Source organism: Triticum urartu, chromosome 3A (genome assembly GCF_056163025.1).
Source record: "Triticum urartu cultivar PI428250 chromosome 3A, HENAU_Tu73, whole genome shotgun sequence".
Taxonomy (NCBI): Eukaryota; Viridiplantae; Streptophyta; class Magnoliopsida; order Poales; family Poaceae; genus Triticum; species Triticum urartu.
This window is the reverse complement of record NC_141875.1, coordinates 57805427-57824175: the sequence shown is the minus strand read 5'-3', so window position 1 is coordinate 57824175 and position 18749 is coordinate 57805427. Positions and strand designations below refer to the sequence as shown.

At 44.9% G+C, this 18749-nt stretch overlaps 1 pseudogene; it reads right to left on the bottom strand.

The window, feature by feature from the left end:
* Positions 1-1923: 1923 nt before the first annotated feature.
* Positions 1924-2814, bottom strand: LOC125537015 (uncharacterized; annotated as a pseudogene).
* Positions 2815-18749: the final 15935 nt, after the last annotated feature.

Here is an 18749-nt window from a genome sequence, read left to right as displayed (position 1 = left end):
TTATGTATATGAAGGGAACATTTTTAAGAATATTAATATTAATAGAAAAAGTGAACATTTAAAAATATATTGAGAATATTGTTTGAAAAACGAGTAGGAATCGTCGCACTTTGGCATCAAATGTGTAGCCATTGCCTTTTAAATTTTGCCACATGTGTCATAGGGGACAAGCCCAAAAAAGACGCTCAATCATATTTCAGGACGATGCAGAAAAGAAACACAAATTTAAGGACACGCCAGGGAAAAAAAATCAAGGACGTAATAGCGTCTCCAATACATGTGATACATTAACTTCATCAGGCAATATTTTGTGGGTCTTCTCCACTAGACTACCTAAATCTTCTATATTGCTCCTGCGCTCCAACAAATCTCCATGTTACATCAAATAATGATTCAAGATCATGCATCATACTATTCCACACATAGTATTTGAAAAGCAAATTCAAACTTGAGTGCAAGATAGATTGATCTAAACAACACGGACATAACGAGTACCTAGCAGCTAAAGGACACGAACAACTTGATGATAATAACCACGGTAATCATTGTTTTCGGAGGAGGAAATCTCCAGTACGCTTCTCGCCTCTAGCATACAGAAAGGCCACCTAAATAGCCCACTTAGGGCTCTGGTTATCCCCCCCCCCCCCCCCCCCCCCCCCCACCACCACCATCTTGCGAGGCGGGGCCATAGTTCTCAACTTCTTCAAAACTAACAACTAAACCGACTCCAATTGAGCCATCAGCCACAACAGATATAGATTTGGATCTATTTTCCCAAGTGGATCCAACTTACAGAAAACCTTTCTAAACATTCCTAGAAAGGAGGTCGGCTGCACTACCACTTTTGTGGCGGATTTGTTTCAAAGCCCGTCTTGGAAAGGTCAAGACTGTTTCGAGTTGGTTGGTCCGTGCGCACATTTATTTTACTTTGTTGTGTTGGTTAGTCGAGAAGGACAAAAGGATGTTTTGATGCAATCAGATGGCTACATGTGTTGGAATTGATCGGTATCAGATGGCCGGTGAGATGGCTAATCTTAGACACGGATCAGTCGGGTAATGCTTAGCATGCACCTTAAAACAAAGGAAATGCTAGCATTAACGACCAATGGAGCTATGTGCGTCGACCGCCTCCATGAACGTGGCCGAGCCCCATGGTTATCGTGGAACTGATCTACGGCCCGTGTCGTGCGGTTAGTCCACACTCCACGCCCTCGTCCGGTGCCCTCACTCATGTTCCTTCGACGAGCCAATGCGCTTGCAAACGGCGGCAATTGCAATAAGGGCGGCAAGAGCTTAGATGATTTTTGTTTTGCAACAAGGGCCCGATACATCTGCAACAAGGCTCTTGTTCGCTCACCGTGGATCTTTTTTGCAACAAGTCTCTTGTTGCGGGATCGATGTTTTTATAACAAGATTCGTGTTCAATCAACGTGTTTGCGGATCGGGCGGCTCGCGACCCGGCCGACAAGGCCCATAAAGCTTCAAGATGTACTACTGAAATATGAAGTTTTAATTTGAGGTCAACAGACTCCGAGTACAATGCTTTTAACAAGAGCTAAGTCTACTTATTAAAGCAACTAAGATGGTGTTTGGTTCTCTAGTCTTAGGACTTTTTTTAGTCCCAACTTAAAAAGTCCCTAGTCTCTAAAAAGTCCCTCCATGTTTGTTTTCAGAGACTAAAAAGTCTCTAATCCCTTCCTAGAGGTTATTAAATGACCATGTTGCCCCTAGTATATAGAAAAATAACAATTAAACAACACAATGAGGTGGCGGGCCAATGGGTGCATGGAGAGGCATTGTTGGAAAAGTTACAAAAAGTCCCAAATGTCTAGTTTAGTCCCTAAAAAATCTCTTCCGCTTGGTAAAAAAGTCTTTAAAAGGGACTTTTTCTAATCCCTACATAAAAAAATCCCTGGAAACAAATACCCCTTAAGCAAGACACCTTTATTGGATACACACATAATAAAAGCGACAAAGATACAAAAGATCCTCTTGCTGCCGTAGCCGCAATGCAGCCCGGTTTTGTGCGCTCATGAATCGAAATCACAGAGACAATCGAGCTGCTCGTCGACTACGTCGGCGCATCGAGGTAGTACGTCTTGATCTCGTCGTGCTTGAACTTGCGGCTCCCCTTGCACGCCGATCTGCCCCCGGAACGCGCTGCCGGTGGCGGCTGGCGAGCGTGCACCTCCTCGTGCTCGGCGGCGTCGTACTTCCACGACAGCCGTTGCCCTGAGGTGGCCTCATACTTGAACGGCGACTGCCACGCCTTGGAGTAGTAGTAGCCGACGCGCTTGTTCTCCGGCGGAAGGGGCTGCGGCTCCTCCTCCTCGTCCATGAGGGCGTCCCTGCCGAGCGCGCGGAGGCCGCCGGACTTGGACTGGTTGGTCGGCTTCCGCGACGCCCGGACGAATCCGCCGTTTGCCACCACCGGGCCGTCGACGACGTGCACGGCGCGGCGTTTGCCCTCCGGGTCGACCAGCGCGCGGTCGTACACGCGCACCCTCGCGCCGCATCGTCGATCGTTTCCTTGGATTGCTTCGACTCTTCTGTGCGACGGGGTTGGGGCTGCCGGTGGCCTATTTATATATGGTACTACATACAGCGCGGCCCGCTTTCGAGCTTCCCTTCCTTGGCGGCCACGGGTTCGTGCACGTCGGTTCGGGTCGTGATCGGGAACTTGGGGTCCACGTTTCTGATGGTTTGATTATTCTTCGGAGCAAACCGTTGGGCTGGGCCGATGCTTTGAGGGTTGTTTGGTTGGCCTAGACTGGACAGAGCTGTTCGAGCATTTGTTTTTATCGAAGCATGCATCCAGGCCTGTCAGTATTTTTTTTTCTTTTTTAGTCACACCTGGCCTGTCAGTAGAGAGGCAGATCGCCTCAAAGAATCTCACATTGGGTCAACATTATCATGGCCCATTAGTTCAATAGTTTATTATTTTATGTAACTGGATGGTGCCCGCCTCCTAAAAAAAGGATGGTGCCCCGTCGGTTGTTGGGAAATTTATAGAAATGAAATTATTAAAAATAAGTATATGAGAATAATGCTGCACCACAGGTAAATGGAGGGTGGAAGCATGCTATATTGCTTTATGACATCCAAGTTCAATTTTTTATTAAAAAAAGTAAAATAAAATTAATGACGTGGAAGGCTTGCACCTGCTTGATGATGTGGATAACTTGCATGTGGTTGAAAGTGAAAATTGTTGCATGGGCGCTTAATTATGTCGAGGGCTTGCATGTATGAGAAGTGAAAAGTGGATTGGTTGCATATACTTGATAAAGTGGATGACTTGCACGTGCATTTAAGTGCGATAACTTACTTAGATATATAGGATTCAGAGAAAAAATTGTTGGTCAGTTAAGAAACATCTGTTTAAATAATGAAACAATTGTGAATGTTTTATTTAACACATTTCTGGGAAATATGTATTGTGGATAAAATGTTTGTGTTTACTGCAATGTTCACAAAAATGAAAATATGGTGATCAATTTTAAAAGGTTTGTGAATTTGAAAATAAAGTTCGTAAAATTGAGAAATGTTAATGACATATTTTTTTAAAAATCATTAATCTAAAAATGTTCACAATTTTTAAAATCTTTCATCATTCAACTTTTTTTATTTTCAAACAATGTTCATGAATGCTAAATCACTTTATGAATTAAAAGCTGAATCCCTCTTTTGCCTACCTGTTTGTACTACTAGCTTGCTAGCATGGGCTGCCACCATTGTCGGCCCTCGGGGCCTTCATGCAGCACACACGGGTCATGCACGGAAGAAGCTTCCTTCCTCCATCCCTGGATAAAAAAGGAAGATTCCTTCCTTCGCAGCCCGACTGGCTGTGGAATTTTTTTTGAAACTATGATGATTTTTATAGCAAATTCGGAAACTATACGCCCTAATGCATAAAAATCAAAACTATGACCCCGTGGGCCTTCTGTTAGTCGAAGAGGGACTTTTTGGCCTACCGTTGGCCGAAGTGGGCTCTTCCGCCTCCCGTTGGCCGAAGAGTGCCTAGCTGGGCCAAAGATAGTATCTTCGGCTTCCCTTTGGCCGAAGAGCACTCTTCGGCTTTCCCGTTGGCCGAAAAGTGTCAGGGGCACAAAACATAATTAAGATGGCCTCAAATGAAAAAGTTATCAACATGAAAAATCTTCGTCTCATCAAAACGGTTGATTTTGATATAAAAATCGCCTTAATCCGACGTCATATCCAACATGTAGAGCCAAAAGAAGGTCAAGGGCAGAAGCTGCAAAGTTATTTCGGACAGATCGAATAGATGTCAGAAAATTTATCATGACACCCGATGCACTCGGTGAGACCGTGTGGAATGCAGAAGAGTACACAAGTTTGGTCACATTCACTCGGTGAGACCGAACCAAACCACTCAGATGTGTGAGATCTGGCTTTGGTCGATCATGGTGCTTATCATTGGCGATGTTTGTTGTTCGGAAGCGCTTCAATCTTCCCCACAACACTGTTGATTCTTCTAGCCAAATAGCAGCGGCTTCAAGCGATGGCATCGGGTGGTCGCCACCAAGTTCGGTGCAAGTTCCGTTTCTTCCTCCTGAGATGTAGGTCAAAAAGGAGGCATGTGAGTTGTAGTTCTGGGTCTTCTCACTAGTAGAAAAAGGGTCAAATGTGAAGCACATTAGTGCCGGTTTGAATTTGAGCCGGCACTAATGTGTCCATTAGTGCTGGTTCCAACGGCTAGGCGGACGGACATCATTAGTATCGGTTCGTGGTGAACCTTTAGCACCGGTTCGTGCCACGAACTGGTACTAAAGTGAGTGGTGGCAGGATGTTGTCAGTCCGGGGTCCCTCCAACATCTTTAGTACCGGGTCGTTTCACGAACCGGTACTAAAGGTCGTCCTACATAAACCCTTCGTCCACCCGAGCTCGCTCTGTTCTTCCCCTTTCCCCTCTCCTCTCTGTTCTTCCCCTTTCCCCTCTCCTCTCTGTTCTTTTCCCTCTTCCTCTCAAGCTCATCACACATTTTGCCCAAAATTTGTCAAGATTTGAAGGCCCCCATCCATTCAAATGATCAAAAAGGTTAGCAACTTTGTCCTTTCATCTCTCATTGCTAGATTAGCTCATGCAATGCTTTATATAGTGATTGATTTTTGAGTTTAGTAATTTGGGAGGAATTATATATATGTGCTAGTATTTGATTTATATGCAATTTGAGGTCAAAAATAACACTTAGTTTGCATATGTAGGTGTGGTTTACTTAGTGCCTTCTAAATGTCTGTCGTAACCACCGTCGATCGCCCGCAACGTCCCGTCGCCGGCACCACCTTGTGGTGAGCCTCTTGTTCATGAAGTTTTATATAAAAAATTGATGTTTGTGTGATTTGGATATATAGTTACTCATATAATTATCTTACCCATACGTTGTTTGTTATACATAGTGCCATGGTTTTGATATCCGTCCCCGTCGGCCCTCGTCCGGGTTATGATTCAGATGTGGTATATTCTCTTTTAAAACTATTCATTGCATTTCGTGTTTATGACAAATTATGCCCATCAAGTTGACATAGATATTTGTATGTAGGAGGTAGTTGAACCGGAAATTCCAACCGACCCTATTGTCGAGAGGTTAAATTTAGTTGAAAGAGAAAACGAGGATTTGAAGGAAAAATTGAAAAGAATTGAGGGGGAGAAGATGGAATTGGAGTTGCATGTTGCCGATGTCGTCGATGATCACAAGATTAAGATGGAGAAAATGCGCTTAAAGATTAGAAAGATTAGAAAATACGCCATTCATAGTGAGGCTCGGTATCATTATGCTGTTGGATCAATTGTTACCTTAGTTGCGATCTTAATCGCATTTGTTGTTGCATTTAAATTCTTTAGCTAGAGAGTTATTTGCTTGTTGCATTTAAGTGTTGTATGATCTTTATGTATGAACTTTATGTATTGTATTAATTTGGTGTTTTCAGTGCTGTGTATTGAAGATGAGCCGGCAATGGATGTACGATGACCGATGCTCTCCCGAGTTCATTAATGGCGTGCGTACTTTTCTGCTTGCGTCTGAGGAAAACAAGCGGGCGGATGGTTTTATGCCTTGTCCATGTGCTGGCTGTAAGAATGGTCACAATTACTCTACGTCAAGAACCATTCACGTCCACCTTTTTGAGTCCGGTTTCATGCCCCACTATAATGTTTGGACCAAGCATGGAGAAAGAGGGGTTATGATGGAAGACAATAAAGAAGAAGAGGACGACGACAGCTATCCTGGCCATGGGTTCCTTGAATACGATGATACAACAATGAGGGAAGAAGCTGAGCCGGTAATGCGGGAAGAAGCTGAAGAAGAGGCATCGGATGAGCCCGTTGATGACCTAGGTCGGGCCATTGCCGATGCAAAGAGAAACTGCGCGAGTGATTTGGAGAAGAAGAAGTTGCAGCGCATGTTAGAGGATCACAAAAAATTGTTGTACCCGAATTGCAGCTGCCGATGGTGACCACACACGACGGGGGTGTGCTACATGAAAAATTAAGATGGCCTCAAATGAAAAAGTTATCAACATGAAAAATCTTCGTCTCGTCAAAACGGTTGATTTTGATATAAAAATCGCCTTAATCCGATGTCGTATACAACCTGTAGAGCCAAAACAAGGTCAGGGGCAGAAGCTGCAAAGTTACTTCGGACAGACCGAATGGATGTCAGAAAATTTATCACGAGACACCCGGTGCACTCGATGAGACCGTGTGGAATACAGAAGAGTACACAAGTTTGGTCACATTCACTCGGTGAGACCGAACCAAACCACACGGAGGCTCCGAAAAATTGCCAAAGATTTTTGGATATAATTTTTAGTCCTTTTATTGTACGAGAAGTCTAGCCGCCTCATAAATCAATGTGGGCATTGTTCGTATGGACCGGGAAGACACATGCCGGCACTGAAGAAATGTCTCTGTTGCGATGGCAGGAATTGAGACCAAAACTTTCGGCGGTGGCATCATCCACCATGCAAAGTAGAGGCAATGGTCACCTCTCAGGCCCGTCACGGTGTACCCTCGGTGTCGAGGGTGATGCACACAAAAACGTCACCGTGTACCCTCGACGTTGGGGTGATGCACCGTAGCTCACGTCGAAGGAGACCCCGGAAGCGCGGTACGCAAGCATTCTTCCCGGTGCAGACGAACAATTTTTCAGATCAAAAATCCTAGCTTTAACTCAGACAGGAATCTTTGGCAAATTTTCAGATCCATTCGAAGCTTCCGAGTGGTTTGGTTCGGTCTCACCGAGTGAACGTGACCAAACTTGTGTACTCTTCTATATTCCACACAGTCTCACCGAGTGCACCGGGTGTCCCGTAACAAATTTTCTGACATCCATTCGGTCTGTCCGAAGTAACTCTGCAGCTTCTGCCCCTGACCTTGTTTTGGCTCTACAGGTTGCATACGACCTCGGATTAAGACGATTTTTATATCAAAATCATCCGTTTCGACGAGACGAAGATTTTTCATGTAGATAGTTTTTTCATTTAAGATGATCTTAATTGCGTTTTGTGCCCCTAACACTCTTCGGCGAACGGGAAGCCGAAGATACCATCTTCGGCAACGGGAGGCTGAAGAGCCCACTTCAGCCAACGGTAGGCCGAAAAGTCCCTTTTCGATCAAAGAAGGCCGATGGGGTCATAGTTTCGATTTTTATGCATTAGGGTGTATAGTTTAGACTGTCAGGAGGGCAAAAACGCCCCCTCCCCCCGGTTCCATTTTTCATTCAAAACGAAACCAGAGCAGAATCTGTTAGACGACTCCAAAGTTCTACCAGGCTAAGGAACTAGAAACTGACGAGCCAACAGCCCCAAAGTGCAGATTATTACATACCAACTTTTCTCACTTAATCTAAGAAAGTGCGAGTTCATGGCTAGTCTATTACAATCAGCCATGTGCAAAGACCAGGCTAAACCCCCAGTATCATCTCATTGTTGCTCATCAGCGCCTCCATCTCCAGTGCCTTGTGGTATTCTCCACTCTTGATTCTCTTGATTGCTTGGACCGGAGACAGCGGCAGCTCCAGCGGAGTGGTGGGGCTGAGTGTAGCCATGGTCTTGAAGTTCCTCCCAGGGCTCCTAGGAGGCGAGCAGGGCCCTTGTGACATCTTACCAGAGCCCTCTCCTTTCATTCCCAATGACATTTTTGTGAGTGTACCTAGGCTCAGGACACCCTCAGTATCCATGCCATCAGTCATCCCATAGTCAGCAGGGAAGGGGAAGTGAGTCCTTGAAAAGGATCATCCACTTCTTGAGAGTTAGATGAATCTGCCACCAAATTTGTTTAAGATCAGACCACATTACATTATTGAATATAATGGAGTTTCTGTACTTCCAAATGCACCACATTACACAGGCACATACTGAATTCAAGACTAAAAATTTCTGATGTGTTGGCCAATATCTAGCAACTGACAAGTAGGTAGTGCCTAATTCACAAGAGAAAACATTAGAGATACCCAACCAGAGCTGTTTAGCAACCACAGTGTGGATTAGGGGGTATAGTTTCCAAATTTACTATAAAAATCATCATAGTTTTAAAAAAATCCTGGTTGTGCCGTCTATCACGGCGAAAGCAGCGACGACTGTGCGGCGAGCAGGAGACCGTCGGGATCCGCCATAAAATCACTCGCTCTACGTTACTACAGTACGCACGCCTGCCAGGCTGCCACTGCCATGTCCGAAGCCCGAGCAACCGCGGATCTGAGCACCCACACGTGCATCCTGCCCTGAAACCTCAGCGGCTGCCATAAAGAACGAAACGACAACCCTAGAGAAATCTAGCTTAGGTAGCCACCAGCAGACGGACAGATCGATCGACTCCTGAGGTTTGAGGCAAATTTGACAATTTTGACCTTGGCACGAAATCAATTCACGGAATGAACTGACCCTTTTGTGTACTGACCCTTTTGTGTACAGCCCGTGAAACTATTTCACAGCACTGACCCTTTTGTGTAGCGCCCGCCACGCAGGCGCCACACCCTATGGTGCAATGCCCAGCTCTGGGGCGTTGCACGCCTGTCCACCATGGCAGCCCTTGGGCCCGCACCCAGTAGTGCAGCGCCTCCGAGCTAGGCGCCACACATGTAATGTGCAGCGCCCGGCCCGTAGGCGCTGCACTGTGACTTATCCAGCGGCTTGGCCCCCCTCCCCCACTCCCCCCACCCCACACACCCCAACCCGAGCTTTGCCCCCTCTCCCACTCTCTCCCCTCTCAAATCCTCTCCGAAATCTTGCAAATTTGAAGAATTTGTCCATGGATTTCGAAGTCATACCCTCCCTCAAGGTAATCTTCTCCGATCCCCTTGTTTTGATCCAAGTAATGCTAGTTTCGGGAAACCCTAGTTTTGTTTGGATCTAGAGATTTGCATGGAGATGTGAGATCTTTGTTTGCCAATTTCCTATGATTAAGCTTTGTTAGTATGTTAGGGTTATTCTTATGGGTGTTCTTATGTTGGTGCTAGGGTTATGGTTAGGGTTAGGGTTATTGTTAGGGTTAGGGTTATGGTTAGGGTTAGGGTTAGGGTTGTTGTTTGATATATATATTAGGGTTTGTATTCCGTGTTAATCCTTAAATTAGTACTCATGGAAGCAATGTTACGTTGTGTTGTTTGAATGCTTATAGGGATGGGAAGAACATGTGTGTTTGTTCATCATGGGGACAAAGACGCCTTCTTGAAAGGCAATATTGAACCGGATCCGGATGAGCTTGATATGGTGTTTGATAGTAGTCCTAGCTATGCGGAGCTCTTGCAACAAGTGAGGAAAGATTTGAATTGGATGGTGATGGGTTTCGTAGTAATTTCAAAATATTTCCTACGCACACACAAGATCATGTGATGCATATCAACGAGAGGGGAGAGTGTTGTCTACGTACCCAATGCAGACCGACTGCGGAAGCGATGACACGACGTAGAGGAAGTAGTCGTACGTCTTCACGATCCAACCGATCAAGCACCGAAACTACGGCACCTCCGAGTTCGAGCACACGTTCAGCTCGATGACGATCCCCGGACTCCGATCCAGCAAAGTGTCGGGGAAGAGTTCCGTCAGCACGACGGCGTGGTGACGATCTTGATGTACTACGGCAGCAGGGCTTCGCCTAAACTCCGCTACAGTATTATCGACGAATATGGTGGCAGGGGGCACCACACACGGCTAAGGAATAGATCACGTGGATCAACTTGTGTCTTTAGAGGTGTCCCCTGCCTCCGTATATAAAGGAGTAGAGGGGGGAGGCTGGCCGGCCAAGGAGGAGGGCGCAGGAGAGTCCTACTCCCTCTAGGAGTAGGATTCCCCCCCCCCCAATCCTAGTCGGAATAGGATTCGCGGAGGGGGAAAAGAGGAGGAGGGGGCCGGCCACCTCTCCTAGTCCTAATAGGACTAGGGGAAGGGGGAGGCGCACAGCCCATCTAGGGCAGCCCCTTCTCTTTTCCACCAAGGCCCACTATGGCCCATATAGCTCCCGGGGGGTTTCGGTAACCCTCCCGGTATTCCGGTAAAATCTCAATTTCACCCGGAACACTTCCGATATCCAAACATAGGCTTCCAATATATCAATCTTTACGTCTCGACCATTTCGAGACTCCTCGTCATGTCCATGATCACATCCGGGACTCCGAACAACCTTCGGTACATCAAAATGTATAAACTCATAATATAACTGTCATCGTAACCTTAAGCGTGTGGACCCTACGGGTTCGAGAACAATGTAGACATGACCGAGACATGTCTCCGGTCAATAACCAATAGCGGGACCTGGATGCCCATATTGGCTCCTACATATTCTACGAAGATCTTTTATCGGTCAGACCGCATAACAACATACATTGTTCCCTTTGTCATCGGTATGTTACTTGCCCGAGATTCGATCGTCGGTATCCAATACCTAGTTCAATCTCGTTATCGGCAAGTCTCTTTACTCGTTCCGTAATACATCATCTCACAACTACCATATTAGTTGTAATGCTTGCAAGGCTTATGTGATGTGTATTACCGAGAGGGCCCAGAGATACCTCTCCAACAATCGGAGTGACAAATCCTAATCTCGAAATACGCCAACCCAACATCTACCTTTGGAGACACCTGTAATGCTCCTTTATAATCACCCAGTTACGTTGTGATGTTTGGTAGCACCCAAAGTGTTCCTCCGGCAAACGGGAGTTGCATAATCTCATAGTCATAGGAACATGTATAAGTCATGAAGAAAGCAGTAGCAACATACTAAACGATCGGGTGCTAAGCTAATGGAATGGGTCATGTCAATCAGATCATTCAACTAATGATATGACCTCGTTAATCAAATAACAACTCATTGTTCATGGTCAGGAAACATAACCATCTTTAATTAACGAGCTAGTCTAGTAGAGGCATACTAGTGACACTTTGTTTGTCTATGTATTCACACATGTATTATGTTTCCGGTTAATACAATTCTAGCATGAATAATAAACATTTATCATGATTATAAGGAAATAAATAATAACTTTTATTATTGCCTCTAGGGCATATTTCCTTCAGTCTCCCACTTGCACTAGAGTCAATAATCTAGATTACACAGTAATGATTCTAACACCCATGGAGCATTGGTGCTGATCATGTTTTGCTCGTGGAAGAGGCTTAGTCAACGGGTCTGCAACATTCAGATCCATATGTATCTTGCAAATCTCTATGTCTCCCACCTGGACTAGATCCCGGATGGAGTTGAAGCGTCTCTTGATGTGTTTGGTCCTTTTGTGAAATCTGGATTCCTTTGCCAAGGCAATTGCACCAGTATTGTCACAAAAGATTCTCATTGGACCCAATGCATTAGGTATGACACCTAGATCGGATATGAACTCCTTCATCCAGACTCCTTCGTTCGCTGCTTCCGAAGCAGCTATGTACTCCGCTTCACATGTAGATCCCGCTACGACGCTTTGTTTAGAACTGCACCAACTGACAGCTCCACCGTTTAATGTAAACACGTATCCGGTTTGCGATTTAGAATCGTCCGGATCAGTGTCAAAGCTTGCATCAACGTAACCTTTTACGGTGAGCTCTTTGTCACCTCCATATACGAGAAACATATCCTTAGTCCTTTTCAGGTATTTCAGGATGTTCTTGACCGCTGTCCAGTGATCCACTCCTGGATTACTTTGGTACCTCCCTGCTAAACTTATAGCAAGGCACACATCAGGTCTGGTACACAGCATTGCATACATGATAGATCCTATGGCTGATGCATAGGGAACATCTTTCATATTCTCTCTATCTTCTGCAGTGGTCGGGCATTGAGTCTTACTCAACTTCACACCTTGTAACACAGGCAAGAACCCTTTCTTTGCTTGATCCATTTTGAACTTCTTCAAAATTTTGTCAAGGTATGTGCTTTGTGAAAGTCCAATTAAGCGTCTTGATCTATCTCTATAGATCTTAATGCCTAATATGTAAGCAGCTTCACCGAGGTCTTTCATTGAAAAACTTTTATTCAAGTATCCCTTTATGCTATCCAGAAATTCTATATCATTTCCAATCAGCAATATGTCATCCACATATAATATCAGAAATGCTACAGAGCTCCCACTCACTTTCTTGTAAATACAGGCTTCTCCGAAAGTCTGTATAAAACCAAATGCTTTGATCACACTATCAAAACGTTTATTCCAACTCCGAGAGGCTTGCACCAGTCCATAAATGGATCACTGGAGCTTGCATACTTTGTTAGCTCCCTTTGGATCGACAAAACCTTCCGGTTGCATCATATACAACTCTTCTTCCAGAAATCCATTCAGGAATGCAGTTTTGACATCCATCTGCCAAATTTCATAATCATAAAATGCGGCAATCGCTAACATGATTCGGACGGACTTAAGCATCGCTACGGGTGAGAAGGTCTCATCGTAGTCAATCCCTTGAACTTGCCGAAAACCTTTTGCGACAAGTCGAGCTTTGTAGACAGTAACATTACCATCAGCGTCAGTCTTCTTCTTAAAGATCCATTTATTCTCAATTGCTTGCCGATCATCGGGCAAGTCAACCAAAGTCCATACTTTGTTCTCATACATGGATCCCATCTCAGATTTCATGGCTTCAAGCCACTTTGCGGAATCTGGGCTCACCATCGCTTCTTCATAGTTCGTAGGTTCATCATGATCTAGTAGCATGACTTCCAGAACAGGATTACCGTACCACTCTGGCGCGGATCTTACTCTGGTTGATCTACGAGGTTCAGTAGTATCTTGATCTGAAGTTTCATGATCATTATCATTGGCTTCCTCACTAACTGGTGTAGGTGTCACTGAAACAGTTTTCTGTGATGAACTACTTTCCAGTAAGGGAGCAGGTACAGTTACCTCATCAAGTTCTACTTTCCTCCCACTCACTTCTTTCGAGAGAAACTCCTTCTCTAGAAAGGATCCATTCTTAGCAACGAATGTCTTGCCTTCGGATATGTGATAGAAGGTGTACCCAACAGTCTCCTTTGGGTATCCTATGAAGACACATTTCTCCGATTTGGGTTCGAGCTTATCAGGTTGAAGCTTTTTCACATAAGCCTCGCAGCCCCAAACTTTAAGAAACGACAACTTTGGTTTCTTGCCAAACCATAGTTCATAAGGCGTCGTCTCAACGGATTTTGATGGTGCCCTATTTAACGTGAATGCGGCCGTCTCTAGAGCATAATCCCAAAACGATAGCGGTAAATCAGTAAGAGACATCATAGATCGCACCATATCCAGTAAAGTACGATTACGACGTTCGGACACACCATTACGCTGTGGTGTTCCAGGTGGCGTGAGTTGCGAAACTATTCCACAATTTTTCAAATGTACACCAAACTCGTAACTCAAATATTCTCCTCCACGATCAGATCATAGAAACTTTATTTTCTTGTTACGATGATTTTCAACTTCACTCTGAAATTCTTTGAACTTTTCAAATGTTTCAGACTTGTGTTTCATTAAGTAGATATATCCATATCTGCTTAAATCATCTGTGAAGGTGAGAAAATAACGATATCCGCCACGAGCCTCAATATTCATCGGGCCACATACATCGGTATGTATGATTTCCAACAAATCTGTTGCTCTCTCCATAGTACCGGAGAACGGTGTTTTAGTCATCTTGCCCATGAGGCACGGTTCGCAAGTACCAAGTGATTCATAATCAAGTGGTTCCAAAAGTCCATCAGTATGCGCTTTACACCGATATGACCTAAACGACAGTGCCACAAATAAGTTGCACTTCCATTATCAACTCTGCATCTTTTGGCTTCAACATTATGAATATGTGTATTACTACTATCGAGATTCAATAAAAATAGACCACTCTTCAAGGGTGCATGACCATAAAAGATATTACTCATATAAATAGAACAACCATTATTCTCTGATTTAAATGAATAACCGTCTCGCATTAAACAAGATCCAGATATAATGTTCATGCTCAACGCTGGCACCAAATAACAATTATTTAGGTCTAATATTAATCCCGAAGGTAGATGTAGAGGTAGCGTGCCGACCGCGATCACATCGACTTTGGAACCGTTTCCCACGCGCATCGTCACCTCGTCCTTTGCCAGTGCGCGCTTATTCCGTAGTCCCTGTTTCGAGTTGCAAATATTAGCAACAGAACCAGTATCAAATACCCAGGTGCTACTGCGAGCTCTAGTAAGGTACACATCAATAACATGTATATCACATATACCTTTGTTCACCTTGCCATCCTCCTTATCCGCCAAATACTTGGGGCAGTTCCGCTTCTAGTGACCAGTCTGCTTGCAGTAGAAGCACTCAGTTTCAGGCTTAGGTCCAGACTTGGGTTTCTTCTCTTGAGCAGCAACTTGCTTGCCGTTCTTCTTGAAGTTCTCCTTCTTCTTCCCTTTGCCCTTTTTCTTGAAACTAGTGGTCTTGTTAACCATCAACACTTGATGCTCCTTCTTGATTTCTACCTCCGCAGCTTTTAGCATTGCGAAGAGCTCGGGAATAGTCTTGTTCATCCCTTGCATATTATAGTTCATCACGAAGCTCTTGTAGCTTGGTGGCAGTGATTGGAGAATTCTGTCAATGATGCAATCATCTGGAAGATTAACTCCCAATTGAATCAAGTGATTATTATACCCAGACATTTTGAGTATATGCTCACTGACAGAACTGTTCTCCTCCATCTTGCAGCTATAGAGCTTATTGGAGACTTCATATCTCTCAATCCGGGCATTTGCTTGAAATATTAACTTCAACTCCTGGAACATCTCATATGCTCCATGACGTTCAAAACGTCGTTGAAGTCCCGATTCTAAGCCGTAAAGCATGGCACACTGAACTATCGAGTAGTCATCAGCTTTGCTCTGCCAGACGTTCATAACATCTGGTGTTGCTCCAGCAGCAGGCCTGGCACCCAGCGGTGCTTCCAGAACGTAATTCTTCTGAGCAGCAATGAGGATAATCCTCAAGTTACGGACCCAGTCCGTGTAATTGCTACCATCATCTTTCAACTTTGCTTTCTCAAGGAACGCATTAAAATTCAACGGAACAACAGCACGAGCCATCTATCTACAATCAACATAAACAAGCAAGATACTATCAGGTACTAAGTTCATGATAAGTTTAAGTTCAATTAATCAAATTACTTAAGAACTCCCACTTAGATAGACATCCCTCTAATCTTCTAAGTGATTACGTGATCCAAATCAACTAAACCATAACCGATCATCACGTGAGATGGAGTAGTTTTCAATGGTAAACATCGTTATGTTGATCATATCTACTATATGATTCACGCTCGACCTTTCGGTCTCCGTGTTCCGAGGCCATATCTGCATATGCTAGGCTCGTCAAGTTTAACCTGAGTATTCTGTGTGTGCAAAACTGGCTTGCACCTGTTGTAGATGGATGTAGAGCTTATCACACCCAATCATCACGTGGTGTCTGGGCACGACGAACTTTGGCAACGGTGCATACTCAGGGAGAACACTTCTTGATAATTTAGTGAGAGATCATCTTATAATGCTACTGTCAATCAAAGCAAGATAAGATGCATAAAAAGATAAACATCACATGCAATCAATTTAAGTGATATGATATGGCCATCATCATCTTGTGCTTGTGATCTCCATCTCCGAAGCACCGTCATGATCACCATCGTCACCGGCGCGACACCTTGATCTCCATCGTAGCATCGTTGTCGTCTCGCCAATCATATGCTTCCACGACTATCACTACCGCTTAGTAATAAAGTAAAGCATTACATCGCGATTGCATTGCATACAATAAAGCGACAACCATATGGCTCCTGCCAGTTGCCGATAACTCGGTTACAAAACATGATCATCTCATACAATAAAATTCAGCATCATGTCTTGACCATATCACATCACAACATGCCCTGCAAAAACAAGTTAGACGTCCTCTACTTTATTGTTGCAAGTTTTACGTGGCTGCTACGGGCTTAAGTAAGAACCAATCTCACCTACGCATCAAAACCACAACGATAGTTTGTCAAATAGACTCTGTTTTAACCTTCGCAAGGACCGGGCGTAGCCATACTTGGTTCAACTAAAGTTGGAGAGACAGTCGCCCGCAAGCCATCTATGTGCAAAGCACGTCGAGGGAACCGGTCTCGCGTAAGCGTACGCGTAAGGTTGGTCCGGGTCGTCTCGTCCAACAATACCGCTGAACCAAAGTATGACATGCTGGTAGGCAGTATGACTTATATCGCCCACAACTCACTTGTGTTCTACTCGTGCATATAACATCAACATAAATAACCTAGGCTCGGATGCCACTGATGGGTTTCGTAGTAATTTCAAAAAATTTCCTACGCACACGCAAGATCATGTGATGCATATCAATGAGAGGGGAGAGTGTTGTCTACGTACCCAACGCAGACCGACTGCGGAAGCGATGACACGACGTAGAGGAAGTAGTCGTACGTCTTCACGATCCAACCGATCAAGCACCGAAACTACGGCACCTCCGAGTTCGAGCACACGTTCAGCTCGATGACGATCCCCGGACTCCGATCCAGCAAAGTGTCGGGGAAGAGTTCCGTCAGCACGACGGCGTGGTGACGATCTTGATGTACTACGGCAGCAGGGCTTCGCCTAAACTCCGCTACAGTATTATCGAGGAATATGGTGGCAGGGGGCACCGCACACGGCTAAGGAATAGATCACGTGGATCAACTTGTGTGTCTAGAGGTGTCCCCTGCCTCCGTATATAAAGGAGTAGAGGGGGGAGGCTGGCCGGCCAAGGAGGAGGGCGCAGGAGAGTCCTACTCCCTCTAGGAGTAGGATTCCCCCCCCCCCAATCCTAGTCGGAATAGGATTCGCGGAGGGGGAAAAGAGGAGGAGGGGGCCGGCCACCTCTCCTAGTCCTAATAGGACTAGGGGAAGGGGGAGGCGCACAGCCCATCTAGGGCAGCCCCTTCTCTTTTCCACCAAGGCCCACTATGGCCCATATAGCTCCCGGGGGGTTCCGGTAACCCTCCCGGTATTCCGGTAAAATCCCGATTTCACCCGGAACACTTCCGATATCCAAACATAGGCTTCCAATATATCAATCTTTACGTCTCGACCATTTCGAGACTCCTCGTCATGTCCATGATCACATCCGGGACTCCGAACAACCTTCGGTACATCAAAATGTATAAACTCATAATATAACTATCATCGTAACCTTAAGCGTGCGGACCCTACTGGTTCGAGAACAATGTAGACATGACCGAGACATGTCTTCGGTCAATAACCAATAGCGGGACCTGGATGCCCATATTGGCTCCTACCTATTCTACGAAGATCTTTATCGGTCAGACCGCATAACAACATACGTTGTTCCCTTTGTCATCGGTATGTTACTTGCCCGAGATTCGATCGTCGGTATCCAATACCTAGTTCAATCTCGTTATCGGCAAGTCTCTTTACTCGTTCTGTAATACATCATCTCACAACTACCATATTAGTTGTAATGCTTGCAAGGCTTATGTGATGTGTATTACCGAGAGGGCCCAGAGATACCTCTCCAACAATCGGAGTGACAAATCCTAATCTCGAAATACGCCAACCCAACATCTACCTTTGGAGACACCTGTAATGCTCCTTTATAATCACCCAGTTACGTTGTGATGTTTGGTAGCACCCAAAGTGTTCCTCCGGCAAACGGGAGTTGCATAATCTCATAGTCATAGGAACATGTATAAGTCATGAAGAAAGCAGTAGCAATATACTAAACGATCGGGTGCTAAGCTAATGGAATGGGTCATGTCAATCAGATCATTCAACTAATGATGTGACCTCGTTAATCAAATAACAACTCATTGTTCATGGTCAGGAAACATAACCATCTTTGATTAACGAGCTAGTCTAGTAGAGGCATACTAGTGACACTTTGTTTGTCTATGTATTCACACATGTATTATGTTTCCGGTTAATACAATTCTAGCATGAATAATAAACATTTATCATGATTATAAGGAAATAAATAATAACTTTTATTATTGCCTCTAGGGCATATTTCCTTCACAAAACCACCCAAGTCTCCGCCGAAAGGCAACTATGAGCGCATTATTGGAAAGGCATTTGCCGAAGCGGAGCGGTCGGGAAGTACTGTCAGTGATCAAAGGTTGAAAGAACGACGAGCTGGGAAACAAATTGCCCAGCTCGGCGAACAAGCGAAGCAATCGTGCCCCCCGCTCAAGGTGCCTAGCGACATCGTCGCTAATGATCCGAGGATGGTGCCCGGTTATAGCAATCTTGGAGATTACCT